The following is an 18,188-nucleotide window of genomic DNA, read 5'->3' on the forward strand; positions in this document are numbered from 1 at the left end:
CAGGTTTCTTTTTTTTTTTTTTTTTAAGATTTATTTATTTGAGAGAGAGAAAGAAAGAGAGAGAACATGTGGTGGAGGGGCAGAAGGAGAGAGAATGTGAAGCAGACTCCATGCTGAGTGCAGAGCTCAATGCTGGCTCAATCCCACGACCCTGAGATCATGACCTGAGCTGAAATCAATAGTTGGACATTTAACTTTGCCACCCAGGCGCCCTGAAACTAGGTTTCTTATAAGCAGCTATTACATTTTTAACTCACCTGACAAGCTAAGCCTTTATTTGGGGTGTCTGGATATTTACATTTAATGTAATTGTTGGTATACTTTAGTGTAAATCTACCATATTGCTGTTATTTTTTTATTTGCAGTATCTTCTCATTTCTATTTTCCTTTTTTGCCATCTTTTTTGAGTAACTGTGTTTAAAAATTTTGGTTTTGGTTTATTAGCTATCTCTTTTTTAAATTTTAGTGGTTGATTTGTTTATAATTTACACCTTTAACTTCCTTCAAGTAATATTATGCCAGTTTACTTATAGTATAAGAATCTTACAACAGGGGCGCCTGGGTGGCTCAGTTGGTTAAGCATCTGCCTTCGGCTCAGGTCATGATTCTAGGGTCCTGGGATCGAGTCCCACATCAAGCTCCTTGCTCAGCGGGGAACCTGCTTCTCCCTCTGCCTGCTCTGCCTGCCGTTCCCCCTGCTGGTATTGTTTCTCTCTCTGACTAAAAAATAAAATCTTAAAAAAAAAGAATCTTACAACAGTATTCTTTCATTTTCTCCTCTTGGCCTTTGTGTTATTATTGCCATACATTTTAAACCCTATAGTATATTGCAATTATTTTTGTTTCAAACGGTTATCTTTTTAATGGCAATTTTATTGAGATATAATTTACATGCTATACAATTTACCCATTTAATGTGTATAATTCCATGGTTTTTAGTATATGCAGAGTTGTGCAACAATCACCATAATCAATTTTAGAGTATTTTCATCATCCCCCAAATAAACTTCATATATTTTAGTAGTCACCCTCATTTATCTATCCTCCTAAATCCTTGATAATCACTAATCTACTTTTTGTCTCTATAGATTTGTCTATTCTGGACATTTGGTATGAATGGAATCATACAATATGTGGTCTTTTATGACTGCCTTCTTTCGCTTAGTGTTCAGAGTTCATCTATTTTGTAGCATGTACCAGAACTTTGTTCCTTTTTATTGCTGAATGATATTCCCTTGTATGAATATACCTCATTTTATTTATTCATTCTTCAGTTGATGAAATTTTGCCTGTTTCCACTTCTTGACTTTTATGAATAATGCTGGAATAAATGTTCAAGTTTTTGTGTGGACATATGTTTTCATTTCTCTTGGGCATATACCTAGCACTGGAATCCCTCAGTCATACAGTATATATTTAACTTTTTGAGGAATTGCCAGATATTTTCTTAAATGGTGGCTGCACCATTTGGCATTCCCACCAGCAGTATATGAATGTTCCAACTTCTCCACATCCTCATCAGCACTTGCTATTGCCCATCTTCTTTATTATGGTCATCCTAATGAGTCTGAAATGATATCTCATTGTGGTTTTAATTTATATTTTCCTAATGGCTAATGATGTACATCTCAATGACCTCTTCCCCCCAATTTTACTGAGATATAACCAACTTATGACAGTGTGTAAGTTTAAGGTGTACAGTGTAATGATTTGATATATGTATATATTATAAAGTGATTACCAAAATAAGTTTAGTTAACACACCCATCACCTCATGTACTTACAATTTTTTCCCTCCCTCCCTCCCTTCTCTCCTTCCTTCCTCCCTTCCTTCCTCCCTCCCTTCTTTCCTTCCTTCCTTCCTTCCTTCCTTCCTTCCTTCTTTTCTTCTTTTGTGGTGAGAACTTTTAAAATTTAACAATGATCTATTAAGGTGATTTCTTAATAGAGGGGAAAACTTGCTTTCATATTTATCAATATATGTAGTATTTCTAGTACTCTTTCTTTCTCTATATAGATACAGATTTCCATCTTCCATCTATTACTTTTTTTCTGCCTGGAGGACCTCCTTTAAAATTTCTTGTGGATCAGGTTTCCTGGTGATGAATTCATTCACCTTTTCAGTGTCTGAAAAACTATTTTACTTTTTTGTGAAAGATATTTTTGATGACCATAGAAATCCAGGTTGATAGCTTTTTACTTTCAATGCTGTCTATGTGTTCCATTGTCTTTGGGCTCATATTGTTTCCAATATGAAGTCTCATGTCATTCTTATCTTTGTTTCTCTGTATGTAATGTGCCTTTTTTCTCTGATTTCTTTTCAAGATTTTTCTCTTTATCAATGGTTTTGAGCAATTTGATTATGATATGCCTTGATGTACTTTATTCATGATTCTTTGAATTCATTGAATTTCTTGGGCTTGTGGGCCTATGAGTTTCATCAAACTTGGAAAATTCTGTTATTTATTCAAATCTTTTTCTTGTCCTTCTACTTTTCCTGTGGTGTCCAATTACAAGTATGTTAGGCTACTTGAAGTTATCTTACAGCTCAATGACATTCTATTCACTTTTTTTTTTTCATTTTCCACCCTCTCTATGCTTCATTTTGGGTAGTCTTATTGTATTCTTAAATTCACTGATTTTTGTCCCTACAGTTTCTGATCTGTTATTAAACCCACCAAGTGTAATTTTCATCTCAGACATTGTGATTTTCAAGTCTAGAAGTTCATTTTAGATCTTTTCAATATTTCTATGTCTCTATTTAACATGCTTAAACATTTCCTCTACCTTCTCAAACATATAGTTTATGGTTATAAGGACTGTTTTAATGTCCTTGTCTACTAATTCTATCATCTATCTCCCTCTTTTTTTCTGTTTTTGTTGATTGATTTTTCTCATTATTATGGATCATATTTCTCTACTTCTTTGCATGCCTGGTAATTTTTGATTGAATGCTAGACAGTGTAATTTTTATCTTATGTGGCAGGTATTTTTCTACAAATATTCTTGAACTTTGTTCTGCAGTACAATTAAGCTACTTGGAAAAAGTTTGATACTTTTATTTTTTTTTTAAACTTTGTTAGTTGAGACTCAAGTAGATTTTAACTGGGGCTTTTTCCCCCCTCAATTACTGAAATAATACCTTCTGGGTATTCTATCTGATACCTTGTAAATTATAAACCTTTGTATTCTAGATACTTGGAACATTACTGGTCCTGAGTAAAGTGTAGGGATTATTCCCTCTGGTCCTTTTTAAAAAATATTTTATTTTTAAGTAATCTCTACACCCAATGTGTGAGATCGAGTCACATGCTCCACTTACTGAGCCAGCTAGGCTCCCCTCCCTCTGGTCCTTTTGGGTGATTCTTTCTCCAGTCTCTCTTGGTGTCATCATATACATGTGTTGATCAGTAATCAGCTGAAGACTCAAGGGGACCCTCTGCAAATCTCTGGGACCCTCTCTCTACATGATGCTCTTCTCTCTAGTACTCTGCCTTCTCAACTCTGATTGCTTTGGCCTCTTTTGACTCCTAGCTCCATTTTCTCAATTCAGGGAAACTACTGGCCTCCATTAGGGTTTCCCCTCCCAATGCTGTAGTCTGGAAACTCTGTCCAGACAGTAAATTGGAGACATTGTAGGACCTTTTTGTTTCCCCTTTCTGAAGGACTACTGTCCTGTGCTGCCTGATGCCCACTATTTGCATATCATTGTTTGTTTGTTTGTTTTCTGGTGTTTTAGTGTTTCAAGCAAGATGGTACATCTTGTCCTTATTCTTTCTGGAAGCAGAAGTCTTAGAGGGTATTTTTAAATATTGTGATAAAATACACATAACGTAAAATTTATCATTTTAACTATTTTTAACTGTACAGTTCGGTAGCATCAACATTGCTGTGCAACCATCACCACCATCCTTCTCCAGAACTTTTTCATCTTCTCAAACTTAAACTCTGTACTCATTAAACACTAACTCCCTTGGATTATATGTTAGATATTGTGGATGCTCCTTTTTTGAGAGTCTGTATTTGCTTGTCTTCCCTTAAGTAATGGGTAATTTTATTCTGAAAGGCAGCTAATTTGTTGATAGATCTTAACCTTCCAAGTTTTACTAATATACATTGTGAGGAAACGCTTAGAGTGGCCTTGCCCTGGAGCAATGAGGACTACTCTTTCGAGGATCTCAACTAAATGAACAGGATGCTAAGCAAAGTGTCCCCAAGCAGAAAGCCAGGATGAATGTGGTACTCAATGTTTCACTTTCCTCAGGGACCGTAGTCCTCTAATGGCTTTTATCCAATGTCTGAAAGCAGTTGCTTTACATTTGTTCAGTTTTATTTTATTGTGAGAGAATAAGTCCAATACCAGTTCTTCAGTTCTGACCAGACCTGAAAGTCCTGGAGGGTATTTCAAAAACAGGGTGTCTAATACACCATTTGAAGTTGTTTGCATTTTTGTAATATAAGTGCCTCCTTCTCAACCCTCCCACTTCTTCATGAAATCTATTATAGATTCTGTGTCAGTTGAACTTTTGTGGAAAGTACATATTGAAGAAGAGTTTCATGACTCCATGAGGTGTGGAACAGAGCAGCAGAAACTTGGAAAATGAGCTCGTTGAAAGAACAGAAGCCTCCTGGAACTTGCTGGTATATTTAAGGGAAATTTAGACTTTCACAGGATAGGGCAAAGAAGAGAGGATTCAACTTCACCTTTTCTGACTCGGAGATCTGAGAACTCCTGCTGACACCTGGGTTACACTTCTATTCCTCACAGCACCTAAAAGGGCATCTTATTTAGAAGATGATAAGAAGTTATCATAGAAACATAATGAATAAGTGAATGAAGTAAGTTTATGTTCTTACTTCAAAGGAAAAAGAGAATAGTTGCTTATGTGTTTCTGCAATTTTTTTCTCAAGTGGTCAAAGGATTTTAGATTTGTTTTAAGTTCTAATGTCAAACTCTTATATCCTAACACTTTTCCCCCATGCCACACTTTGTAAGAGGTAGGCCTTCTCTGTCTCAAGAAGCATCTGCAGCCAGGGACCTAGCCCTGTGAAAATGGCATGCCCATCTCTGGTGTGAGCAGCCTCAGAGTCCTGAGCTGGGGAGGGTGAAGAAAGAGGGAAGGTGGGGAACCCATGGCTTGGAGAGCTGGCCTTGGTGCTTGGTGGCCGGCTGGTTTCTTTTTTTCTTGCTGACTTTCTCACTGGCCTCTCAGTGTCCTTCTCCCTCCCTGCCTTAGGACTCCAGGACAGGAGCTGTGGGCAGTGGTGGAGCCTGTGGAGGGAGCAGCCCAAAGTTTGTTGGGTGGAGGAGGCAGAGCCAGACTGGGACAGAGCTGCAATGAGGGGGCAGGAGGGAAGACCTTGCAAGTCACTGCCCTGATATCAAAGATAAAGGGGACAGCAAAGAGCTGAGTCTGGAGCTCAGATGAAGTAGATGCAAATGCTGGAAACCCCTTCCATGCCTCTTGCCAATTGTCACCACACCAATCCTAAAAATAGTCCCCTTAATCCTGAGGAAGCAACTAGAACAGAAATGGACTGGGTTTGTTTCTAAGGCTTTCCTATATGTTAGATTGGCTGTAGGGTGCTCCATGGTTCTCGCTGGTTCTCACTGACAAATCTTCATCTGTTCGTGCAGTGGAAGTAGCAAGAGGTGGCTAGATTGTCACTAAATGGCACTGGGTTAGCACACCCCCCAAAATAGCACACAAACACAGAAGATGTAAAATGAATAAAACCCACTAACATCCAAACACTGGGGCTCCTGACTACATAATATGAGAATAGTATTGCTCTCCCCTCTCGTTTACTGCTAGGCTTCCTCACAGCCTGGAAGTCACTAAGGTATAGTGGGAAGAGTCTGGATCTTCGAGTGGAGCTAATGTGAAATTCAGTGCCCGGCCAATGACTTCTATTTAATGAGCATCACTCTGGGCCTCACATTGGGCTGAATTTGTTACATGGCTGATCCCAGGACCACACAAGGTGGGAGACGTGTCTGAAATAGAACTCTTTCCTAGCAGACACTTAACCACAGAGTCTCCTTCTGGGTGTCTAATTGATGTCATCCATCAGTCAGAGTTCACAAGGTGCAGGAGAGCCTCTGTGACTTCAGCCCCTCCATGGGTTGAGACCTTAGTCCTCACTTAGTGGTTCTCAGCCGTGGCTACTCATTAGAATCCCTGGAAGCATTTAAGCATCCTATAACCAGGACCCCTAGCACAACTAAGACTCTTTAGGGGTGAGATCCATGTTGTAGACTGAATTGTGTCTACCCAAAATTCACATGTTGAAGCCTTAACTCCTAATGTGACTTTATTTGGAAATAGAGCCTTTAAGGAGATAACTAAGGTTAAAGGAGGTCATAAGGGTGGAGCCCTAACTACCCCCCCCATCCAAAATTGCTGTGTCCTTATGAGAAAAGGAAGAGACCAGCAGGGATGCACACACAGAATAAAGACCATGTGAGGACATAGTGAGAAGGCGGCTATTTGCAAGCCAAGGAGAGAGGCCTCAGGAGAAACCAAGCCCGCTGACTCCGTAATCGGGGATCTGGGACTTCCAGCTTCCAGAAATCTGAGAAAATAAATCTCTGTTGTTTAAGCCAGCCAGTCTGTGGTATTTTGTCATGACAGCCTGAGCAAATTAATATAATCCAGCATCAGCATTTTCTTTTTTCAAAATAACTGTGGCTATTCTAGGTCTTTAGCATTTCCAAATACAATTTAGAAGCAGGTTATCATTTTATATATAAAGCCTACTGGGTGTTTTGGGATTGCATTGAATCTACAGATCAATTTTAGGAGAATGAACACCTAAACAACGTTGATTATTCCAACTTGTAAACATGATCTATCTCTCCATTTATTTAGATCATTTAAAATTTCTCTCATCAATGTTTTATAGTTTTCATGCTGGTCTTTTGTATCTTTAATAAGATATATTCCTAAGTATGCTGCATATTTTGATACCACTGGAAATGCTATTTTTAAACTTCATTTTCCAAGTGTTTTTTGCTGGCACACAGAAAAATAATTTCTGTATATTGACCTTGTATCCTGCAACCTTGATGAATGTTCTTATTAATTCTCATAGTATTTTTTTATTCCTTAGATCTTCTGTGTAGACAACTGTGTCTGCAAATAGAGGCAATTTTACTCTTTCCTTTCCAATCTTATACCTTTTGGTTTTTTTGACTTAACTGCATTGGCTAGGACCTCCAGTATAAGACATTCTCATTTGTTCCCAGTTTTAAGGGGAAAGAATCCAGTTTTTCATCATTAAGTATGATGTTAGCTATGGATTTTCCCCAGATGCCCTTTATCCAGTTAAGGAAGTTTCCTTCATATTCCTAGTTTGTTGAGAGTTTAAAAAATCATTAATAGATGTTGAATTTTGTCCATTTTTATTAGTGATCACATGATTTTTCTTTTCTATTCTGTTAATGTGGTGAATCACATCTGATGAACCCTATTTATTCATGATGTACATATTTCTATATTGCTGCATTATATTGGATAATACCCTGAAGATTTTTACGTCTGTGTTCATGAGGTATTAACAGTCTGCTAATCTCCAGCTGGAGTGTCTTCGTCAGGATGTGGCATCAGGGTTGACCTCATAAAATTGCAGAGTGTTCTGTTTTCTGAAAGAGTTTGTGTAATATGGGTACTATTTCTCTGTTAGATGTCAGATAATTTGGAATTTTCTCTGTGGAAGTTTTTTTTTATAGAGAATATATTTAATATGTATAGGACCATTCCAATTTTCCATTTCTTTTTGTCAATTGTAGTAATTTGTGTCTTTCAAGGTATTTTTCCAGTTCATCTACATTGATTTTGTTGGCATAAGTTTTTTTGTTTTTTTTTTTTTAATATTTCTTTATTGTCCTTTGAGTATCTAAAGAAACTCTAGGTTCTTCTTCATTCCTACTATTGGTTATTTGTATTTTGAGTCCCTGTAGCAGAGAAGGGGCCCAGATTTAAATTTTAAACGTCTCTCCATCTAGAAGCAGAATAGAAACTAAAAGTGGTATCAATTGCAGGGATGGATAAAAGGAACAGATAATTTGCTTTATTCACTTTTTTATATGAAAGACACACCAAAGTTCTCTGATTATAGAAAACTTGATGATGCCTTCAGATTATTTTAAAAGGTAAAGCTCTTCCCAGAAAATTATCTCCTAATATGTAAAATGACTTTTTAAATGCCAGTTTTTCATACCTAAATATTTACTTTAAAATATCAGGACCTCCTTTCATCCTCTCGTCTTGAAATCCATTGCCTGGTCTTAATCTAATTACATCCATTACTTCCAACATCTCATGAGTTTCCTCCTTTGACAGCTTCCCTCTAGAGCTCTTAGGATTGGGTGGAGCAGTTAGCGGGTTCCTCTGAAGATCCAGGGAATTATACAACAGACCCACTTAGTCTCTTGCTAGGCACCGCGTAGGAAAGTATATTTGAGGCTTTTACATTTTTCTCAATGGCAGTAAAAATAAAAGTACACTGCTTGTGACTATAAATGTAGTAACTGGTAGGACAAAATATTTTATTTTTAGGATTACAAACACAAATTCGGAAATTCTCAGGCCCCCAACCTCTGGTTTCTAGTCTGTCTTACCCCGGAGTGAGGTCACGGGCTGTGAAGACAGGGGCTGGCTGCTCGGCCAGGGAGTCCCCCGCACGGTGCCTGCCCCACAGCCAGTGAGCAACGCATGATGCTGATGAAGTCGCTCTCTTCGTACCTGCCTCCTCACTGCACATGTCGAGGGAATAATAATGGCCACATTTACCCGGCTTTTTTTATGGGCCAGGCGCTGTGCCAAGTGTTTGAATCCTTCCCAGTAGGAGTTACTGTCCATATTTTACAGATGAAAGATTTATCTTTCTATTTGCTTCAGGGGCAGGCCTGGGGATTTACATGCAATTACTAACTAAATATGGGTTGAGCTAATTTAGGTCTTAACCTCTTCCGTTTTTCAAAACAATGGCCAATTCAGCGGTACTAACCACAGGTTGGTGATCTCATCAGCTTTTCTCCAGGCCCTGTTTTTCATTCTCCTTATTCAACAAACATGTGTTGCATACCTGCTCCATTTCAGGCCCCGGGGAACTCCAAGAAGCCGTTCAAATTCTGCAGGGTGAGGTGGGCCTGGGGTAGGGTAGAAGCTGTTCCCCTCGAAAAGGGTGAGGTTATAGAGCTCTCAGAAAGCACGGTCCTCAGTGAGCGAGTCTCTGGCCCAGGCCGCGGCCCTCCTGCTGGCTGCTCACGGGGGCCACAATTTGGCCTTTCTTCTCAGTGACTGGAATAAGTAGTCAGATGGTGGCCTCTGGGCTTTTAAGAGCCCCACCTGGGTACTTCCAACATGCAGTCAAGGTGGAAGACCAGGGCACCTGGGGGTAAGGTATTGCAGGTGTTGGCCAATTGGGCAACGGAGTTAATCATATGCCAAGCAGGCCTGGGAAGAGCTGCCCCTTGGAAGGGGGCCTGGTTACCTCCGGCCCTGCAGTCAGGCCCCTAACTGGGGAGCAGTGGCTGAGACTATCAGCTCCAACACCCCCCCGCCCCGCCCTGGGTGGTAACCTTGGGCAAATTACACTGATTTCTCCATGCCTGTTTCCTCATCTATAAGAAGGGGGCGTAAGAGTACTCTCTTCACAGGCTTGTGAGAACTAAGAGCTAATATGAGGCACCAACATGGTAAGCACTAAGTGTCAGCGATTATTATTATAGACAATAAATCAGACACGAGAGAGTCTCCTCTCCTACCCTCTGAAACTTTCAAGCAAAGCAGAAGAGACAGCCCTCCTTACCCATCCTCCCTGCTAGCCTGGGAGGCTTCGTGTGGACATAGGCTCTCCTGCCTGGTGTGGGCTGGACCAGCGGCTGCCGATTTAGGGGTGATGGCCTGGGCCTAGGCACTGGAGGGCTATCCTTGAGTCCCCCCAAGGGCTCTCGGGGGTGAATAATTTCTTCTTGGGTCTCACTCATTTTTCTAGCTCTTTGTTTTTTAAGTACTCTCGGAGCCTTTACTCTATTTTCTTTTTTTTTTTTTAAACTAATTGTTGTTAGAGACAGAGTGTGGGGAGGAGCAGAGGGAGAGGGACAAGCAGACTCCATGCTGAGCACGGAGCCTAATACAGGGCTCAATTCCATGACCCTGAGATCATGACCTGAGCCAAACCCAAGAGTTGGACGCTTACCCGACTGAGCCACCCAGGCGCCCCTACTCCGTTTCCTCGTGTTTCAGGTTTATATACATCCCAGGAAGAACTGTGTATGTTGGCAAAGATTTAATTTCCTCTGTAATGAGAAAATTATCACAGTGTACTTTCTTTACCTTAAAAAAATTTGGGGGGCGTGCCTGGCTAGCTCAGTTCGGTAACAGTTTGCCTTTGGCTCAGAAGGATCAAGCCCCACGTCGGGCTCCCTGCTCAGCGGGAAACCTGCTTCTCCCTCCCCCCCAACCTTCTTGTGCTCTCTCTCTTGCTATCTCTTTTTCTTTCAAATAAATAAAATCTTAAACTTTTTTTGTAGATTCTTTTTGTTTTTTTCTTAATCTGTGTCACATATGTATTTGCATTTGTGTGTATACGTATGTACATATATACCAATTTACAGTCCCACCAGCAGTGCATGAGAACACATCATATATTTTAAATTTTTTAATTGAGTTTGTTTTAAAAATAAAAAATTACCTGGATATGAGAAACATTCAAATACTACAGAAAGTAAGACGACTAAAAATAAATAAGAAGCTGTTCTTCTGTCCCTCTACCCTGATCCCCTGTCCCAGGGAATCCACTTGTGGACACTTCCATATCCATTTCATAGAAGATAATGTGTGCCCTTTTCAAAGTTACACAAACGGGATGATTCTATACCTACTACTGTATACCTTGCTTTTCTCACTTTATAATATATATGACTTTTCCATATATAAGTACATACAAATCTACCTTATCCAATTTAACAACTCTCTAGCATTATATTTTTAAAAGATTTTATTTATTCATGAGAGACAGAGAGAGGTAGAGGCAGAGGGAGAAGCAGGCTCTCCTCAGAGCAGGGAGCCCGATGTGGGGCTCGATCCCAGGACCCTGGGATCATGACCTGAGCTGAAGGCAGATGCTTAACCGACTGCGCCACCCCGGGGCCTCGCATTATATCAATATTGATGTAACAAAATCTATTTAACTATTTCAATTTTCATCACACTTGGGAATTTTTCAGTCATTATTCATGCAGATATTTTTCTGCTCCCAGTCAACATTTTTTCCAGAACTTCAGTGATAAGTAGGATAGACCACTTGACATTATCCCACAGGTCATGAGGGGCCTTCTTCATTTCCTTTCCCTCTCTTCTTTGTTTCTTCCTTTTTCTTTTTTTCTGAAGATGTAATTGACTTTATTCAATGATCCACAAATCAGGCAGCATCCTTTCTAGTAAACAGGTAGGTGTTTCCCATTTGATTCTTTTTTTTTTTTTTAAGATTTTATTTATTTATTTGACAGAGAGAGAGAGAGAAAGCAAGTGCAGGGGGAGATGCAGAGGGAGAGGGAGAAGCAGGCTCCCCACTGAGCAGGAAGCCCGACGTGGGCTCAATCCCAGGACCCCAGGATCATGACCTGAGCTGAAGGCGGACGCTTCACCAACTGAGCCACCCAGGCACCTCCATTTGAATCTTTTTTATGTCTTCAATTTCTTTCCTCATCATGTTATGTTTTCTCATAATTCCTTCAGCATATTTTAAATAGCTGTTTTAAATTCCTTGTCTGCTGGGCACCTGGGTGGCTCAGTTGGTTAAGCATCTGCCTTCGGCTCAGGTCATGATCCCGGGGACCTGGGATCGAGTCCCGCATTGGGCTCCCCGCTCAGTGGGAAGCCTGCTTCTCCCTCTCCCTCTGCCCCTCCCCCCTGCTCATGCTCTTTCTCTCTGTCTCTAATAAATAAAATCTTAAAAAAAAAAGAAAATAACATATAATTCATAAATGAATACTACCTTATTTACATTTTTTTAAAATTTAAAATTTGAAAAAAACATATTTTCTTCTATCAAGCAATTGATTTAAGCCAAGAGGTTAAAGAATACATGGCAGGTGTTTAAAGATTATTTATTATTTTGTAATACTGCTTAGCCAAAAGGCACATCACAGAAAATTTAGTTATGGTGGAGCCAAGCCAGGTTTTAGGCTTATTTAGTGTTCCTTGCTTGTTTCAACCTGATTCATGGACAACAAGTTCTTTGTTTATCTCCCTGAGTCATAAATATTTTGTATCCTTAGTTTCTACTGTGAGGACAGAACAGAAAGTTGTAACATAGAGCGTGAACAAGCAAAGGATTATTAGGCCATGTGATTGGCATACCATTTTTCTTTAAATGAAAAGATTCTCACATATCTGATTTCATACATTTCTGAATCAAAGGTCTTATATAATTTTGTTCCCACATTTCTCTTAAAACAGAGAACTTAAGAACATTTAACTTTCATAGACACCATGCTTTTTACCCCTTTCACTAGGTATCTTAAAACAATGGCTGATAAATAGTATTGCTTAACAGATATGTTGCATAAATGAAGAAATTAACAAGGCTGACCCTTTCTTTTCATGAGTTTATTGGCTACATGCTCTTCTTTGGTGAATTGTCTATTCATATCTTGACCTATTTTCTTTTGGGGTGTTCATATTTTTCTTACTGATCTGTAAGAGCATTCCTATATGTTAATGATATTAATACCTTTCAAATCATTATGTCATAAATATTTTTCCTAATCTGTCTTTTCTCTTTTAACTTACAGAAAATTTTTATGTACGGAAGGTTTTTTGTTTTTTTTTTTTGTACGGAAGGTTTTTACCATCAATATTTTTCCTGATGACTTTTGTCCTTGCTGTCATATTGTAAAAGTTCCACCATATAAAAGTTGTATTTTATCTATATCTTCTTTTTTTAAAGTTTTTATTTAAATTCCAGTGAGTTAACATACAGTGTGATAGTAGTTTCATGTGTGGATTTTTCACTTACTGTATCTTTTGGTAGTATTAGGTCATTATTTACTTTATATTTTTATACCTTTGGAATTTACTTCCTTTTGAGGTGATTATTGGCAATATAATTTTTAACACAAGATAATATTTTCAATTCTTCTGCAATTGATTTGAAGTGACATTTTTACTTAGTGTCCCTTGTTTATCCCATCTACTAAATTATTTATACACCTGAGTCCAATTATGGCTTTTGTATTTGTTAAATTGACCTGTCTCTCTTTTTAAATTTATTTATTTATTTTTAAAGATTTTATTTGTTCATTTGAGACAAAGAGATAGAGAGCATGAGAAGGGGAGAGGCAGAGGGAGAGGGAGAAGCAGGCTCCCTGCTGAACCGGGAGCCCGATGTGGGGCTTGATTCCAGGACCCTGGGATCATGACCTGAGCCGAAGGCAGACACTTAACCATCTGAGCCACCCAGGCGCCCCAACCTGTCTCTTCTGACACAACTACCATGCTGATATAATTTTTGTATTTTTTAATACTATTTAAATCTGGTTTGGTATTACCTGTTATTTTTTCCTTCATTTTTAAAATGTTATTGAATATTCTAACATACTTATTCTTCCACATGAACTTAAGATCCAAAGAAAATATTACATTAAGATTTATATTAGAATAATGGAATGCCTGGGTGGCTCAGTCGGTTAAGTGTCTGCCTTAGGCTCGGGTCATGGTCCCGGGGTCCTGGGATCAAGTCCCTCATCGGGCTCCTTGCTCAGCGGGGAGCCTGCTTCTCCCTCTGCCGCTCCCCCTGCTTGTGCTCTCCCTCTGACAAATAAATAAATAAAATATTAAAAAAAGATTGTATTAGAATAAGGTTAAATATTAAAATTTTAAAATTAATTTGGTAACTGATATCTTTACAATTGAGTCTTTCTATATGCTATAATTTTAGAAAGTATTCCTAAATGATGTTATATAGATTTCTTTAAAAAGGTCTTACATGTGCCTTATTAATAAGTTTTGTTAAAATTATTCTTTGTATTTTATAGTTTGTTGCTATTGTGAATGGAAACATTGATAAAATTTTATCAGTGTTTACCTCTGTTTTTTGGAAAGCTATTTTTGTATATATGTAATACTATTGTATATTGTATTGTACTATTGTATATTGTGTATATGTATATTTGTAATGGGCTATCTTGGTGAATTGCCTTTACAATTATAATCTTTTTTAATTCAGTTGATTTTCTGGGATTTCTAGGTTTTTTTATAATATCTGCTAATAATGATAACTTTATGTCTTCCTTTGCAATGTTCATACCTAGTACAAGGAACAGAAACTCAGATTAGCTCAAGTGGAAAACAAAGTAATTTGTAAGGATACATTCAGACAGGAAGGCAAAAGCTATTTGGATCTAAGGAAATCTAGGGACTTCTATCTTCTGTGCCCACTCCCTTAGTCCCCTTGGTCTCCTGTGTTGTGCAAATGTTGTCTATATCCCTTTCCCTAAGCATGAACCTACGGAAGGAAGGGCTCTTGGATTGACTTATCACTATGTCACCTGCAACTGCCCTCCTACGCTATCCTAGTTCAAGTACCTGGTCCAATCAGTTCAATCCAGATTAAAAGGGTTTGTTTTGTTATAAGCACATATAACCATCACTAAGAGGCTTCCTAGTCTATCTAGTGAGCCCTTCTTTTTTTTATCTTACTGCATTTGCCAAAACTTCAACAGAAAATCTGAATAATTACTTGGAAAGCAGATACCCTCTTGCTCTAAAAATTAACAAGATATCCCCAAAACTTTGTTATGCAGAGTATTTCCGATTCATCTTTATAAATCCATTTTATCACAGTTTTAGAATTCTGTATTTCCCCAGTTTAATAAGTTTTTATTTTATTTTTTTTAAGATTTTAAAAATTTATTTATTGGACAGAGAGAGAGACAGTGAGAGAGGGAACACAAGTGGGGGAGTGGGAGAGGGAGAAGCAGGCTTCCTGTGGAGCAGGGAGCCCGATGCAGCGCTCGATCCCAGGACCCTGGGATCATGACCTGAGCCGAAGGCAGACAACAACTGAGTGACCCAGGCGCCTCTCCAGCTTAATACGTTTTTAAAATCAAAATAGATGCCTTGAACAATTGGTTTTTTGAATATATGAATATGGACACAAAAATCCTCAACAGAATACTATCAAACCAAATCCAGCAACATATGAAAAGGATTGTACCCCACTGACAAGAAAGACTTGTCCCAAGGCTGACTTAATATCTGAAAATCAATTAATGTAATATATTGTATCAATAGAATAGAGGGCAAAACCCACAAGATCATTTCAATAGATGCATAAAAGGCATCTGACAAAATACAACACCCTTGCATAATAAAAATACTCAACAAACTAGGTTTATAAGGGAACTTCCTCAACCCCATGAGAGCATCTATGAAAACCCCACATTTAACATCATACTTAATGGTGAAAGACTGCAAAATTTCTCCCAAGATCAGGAACAAGACAAGATGTCTGCTCTCATTATATGTATTCAACATTGTACTAGAGGATCTAGCTAAGGCAATTAGGTAAGAAAAAGAAATAAAAGACAAAATTAGAAAGGAAAAAGTAAAACTAACTCTATTTGCAGATGTCATGATCTTGTATATAGAAAATCCTAAGGAATCTACAAAAAAAACCCTATTAGTATTTAATTAGCCTATTTTACTAATTAACCTTTTAGTAAATGTCAGCAAGATTGCTGGGTACAAAACAATATATAGAAATCAATTGTATTCTATACACTAGTAATGAACAACCTGATATTAAGTTAAGAAAATTCCATTTACAATAGCATCAAAAATAATGAAGTATTGAGGAACCTGGGTAGCTCATTTGGTTGAGTGTCTGACTCTTGATTTCAGCTCAGATCATGATCTCAGGGTGGCGAGATCAAGTCCCGTGTCAGGCTTCCCACTCAGCAGGGAGTCTGCTTCCCTCTTTTCGCCCTCCCTTTGCCCCTCCCCGCACTCACACTCTCTCTAAAATAAATAAATAAATCTTTCAAAATAATAACAAAATATTTAGAAATAAATTTAACAAAAGAAAAGGAAGACTTGTATAAAGGAAAGTATAAAACATTTTTGAAAGAAGTTAAATGGGGTCTAAATCAGTGGAAAGACATCTCATGTTCATGGATTGGAAAACTTAATATTACTACAATGATAATACTCCCAAAATTGATCTACAGAGTCAATGTAATTCTTATCAAAATCCTAGGTAACTTTTTTGCAGAAATTGACAAGCTGATCCTCAAATTCATTTGGAAATGCAAAAGACCCCAAATAATTTTAAAAATGAAAATAAAAGTTACAGGACTAACACTTCACAATTTCAAGACTTACTACAAAGCTATAGTAACCCAAAACGGCATGGTACTGACATAAGAATAGACATACATATTAATGGAAAAGAATCCAGGATCCAGAAACCCATACATTTATGGTCAATTGATTTTTTTACCAGGGTACCAAGACAATTCAATGGGGGAAAATAGTGTTTTTGACAAATGGTGCTGGGACAACGGGATATCCAGATGTAGAAGAATGAGGTTAGATCTCTACTTCACACCATACAAAAAATTAACTGAAAATTGTTCAGAGACATAAATCTAACAGCTAAAACTATAAGTGTCTTGGGAAAAAAAGCCATTGGAGTAAATCTTCATGGCCTTTGGATCAGGCAGTAAGTCCTTAGATATGACACCAAAAGCTTAAGCAAGAGAAGAAAAAACAAGTAAACGGGACTACATCAAATTTTAAAACTTTTATGCTGCAAATTATGTATTAAGATGGTGAAAAGACAACCCACAGAATGGGGAAAATGCTTGCAAACCATGTATCTGAAAAGGGATTTGTAAACAGAATGTACAAAGAACTCTCATGACTCAATAATAGCAAGAAAAATAATCCAATTAAAAATGGGCAAAAGATCTGAATAGACATTTCTCCAAAGATGACGTACAAAATGGCCAATAAGCACATGAAAAGATGCTCAGTATCATTTGTCTTTAGAGAAATGAAAACCAGCATGATAAGGAGATACCACTTCACACCACTGGGATGACTGCAATAAAGCAGATGGACCATATAAGTTTGTGAGGATGCGGAGAAATCGGAACCCTGATGGATTACTGGTGGGAAAGTTAAGATGGTGCAGCTGCTTTGGAAAAGAGATTGGCAGCTCCTCAAAAGATTAAACAGAGTCATATAACCCTGAACTTCTATCCCTAGATCATCTAAGAAGAGTAAAAACATATGTACACACAAAAGCTTGTATGTGTATCAGTGTTCATAGCAGCATTTTTCTTAATTGCCAGAAAGTGGAAAAACAGTTCAAATGCCTGTCAACCGACGAATAAACACAATTTGGTATAGCTATGCAATGGAATGTTATTTGGCAGTAAAAAGTAATGAGCTGCTGATCCACGTTGTAACGCGGATGAACCTCAACTACGTTCATGTGAAGTCAAAGCAGTCAGCCACAAAAGGCCACATATGACTCTATTTATATGAAATGTCCAGAGTAGGCAAACGTATGGAGACAGAAAGGAAATTACTGGTTTCTCAGGGCTGAGACAGCAAGTGACTGACTGCTGATAGGTTCAAGGTTTCTATTTAGGGTGAAGAAATGTTCTAAATTTAGATTATGGGGATGGTTCCACAATTCTGTGAGTATACTAAAAACCGTGAAATCGTAGTGTGAATGGGTCAATTTTATGGTAAATTGTATCTCAATAAAGATGTTAACAAAAATAATATGTATCTTTTGGATATGACATAATCTATCTGATTCTCTCCTTTTGTATATGTTGGAAATTTCCAAAATAAAAAGTTAAAATATATACCCTATGGCATCCATCAAGATGGTTTCCTTCAACCCACTAATGTGATGTTAGTTAATAGATTTCCTAGTGCTGAACTGCCTTTTCATACCTGAAACACAATCCCCCAAACTGCCCCCCCCCCCACTTTCTGGTCATGATATATTGGTTTTCTAATACACTTAGAAATCAACTTGTATTGATAAGTGATATAGATTTGTGGGTTTTTTCCTGCTTTGTCAATGTTCAGTTTTCCCTTCTTGTAAAACTTCTGGTATTTTTCAGTTAGGCCCATGACCACACAGAATAATGTGCT

Source organism: Phoca vitulina, unplaced genomic scaffold (genome assembly GCF_004348235.1).
Source record: "Phoca vitulina isolate PV1807 unplaced genomic scaffold, GSC_HSeal_1.0 scaffold68, whole genome shotgun sequence".
In the NCBI taxonomy this organism is placed as follows: domain Eukaryota; kingdom Metazoa; phylum Chordata; class Mammalia; order Carnivora; family Phocidae; genus Phoca; species Phoca vitulina.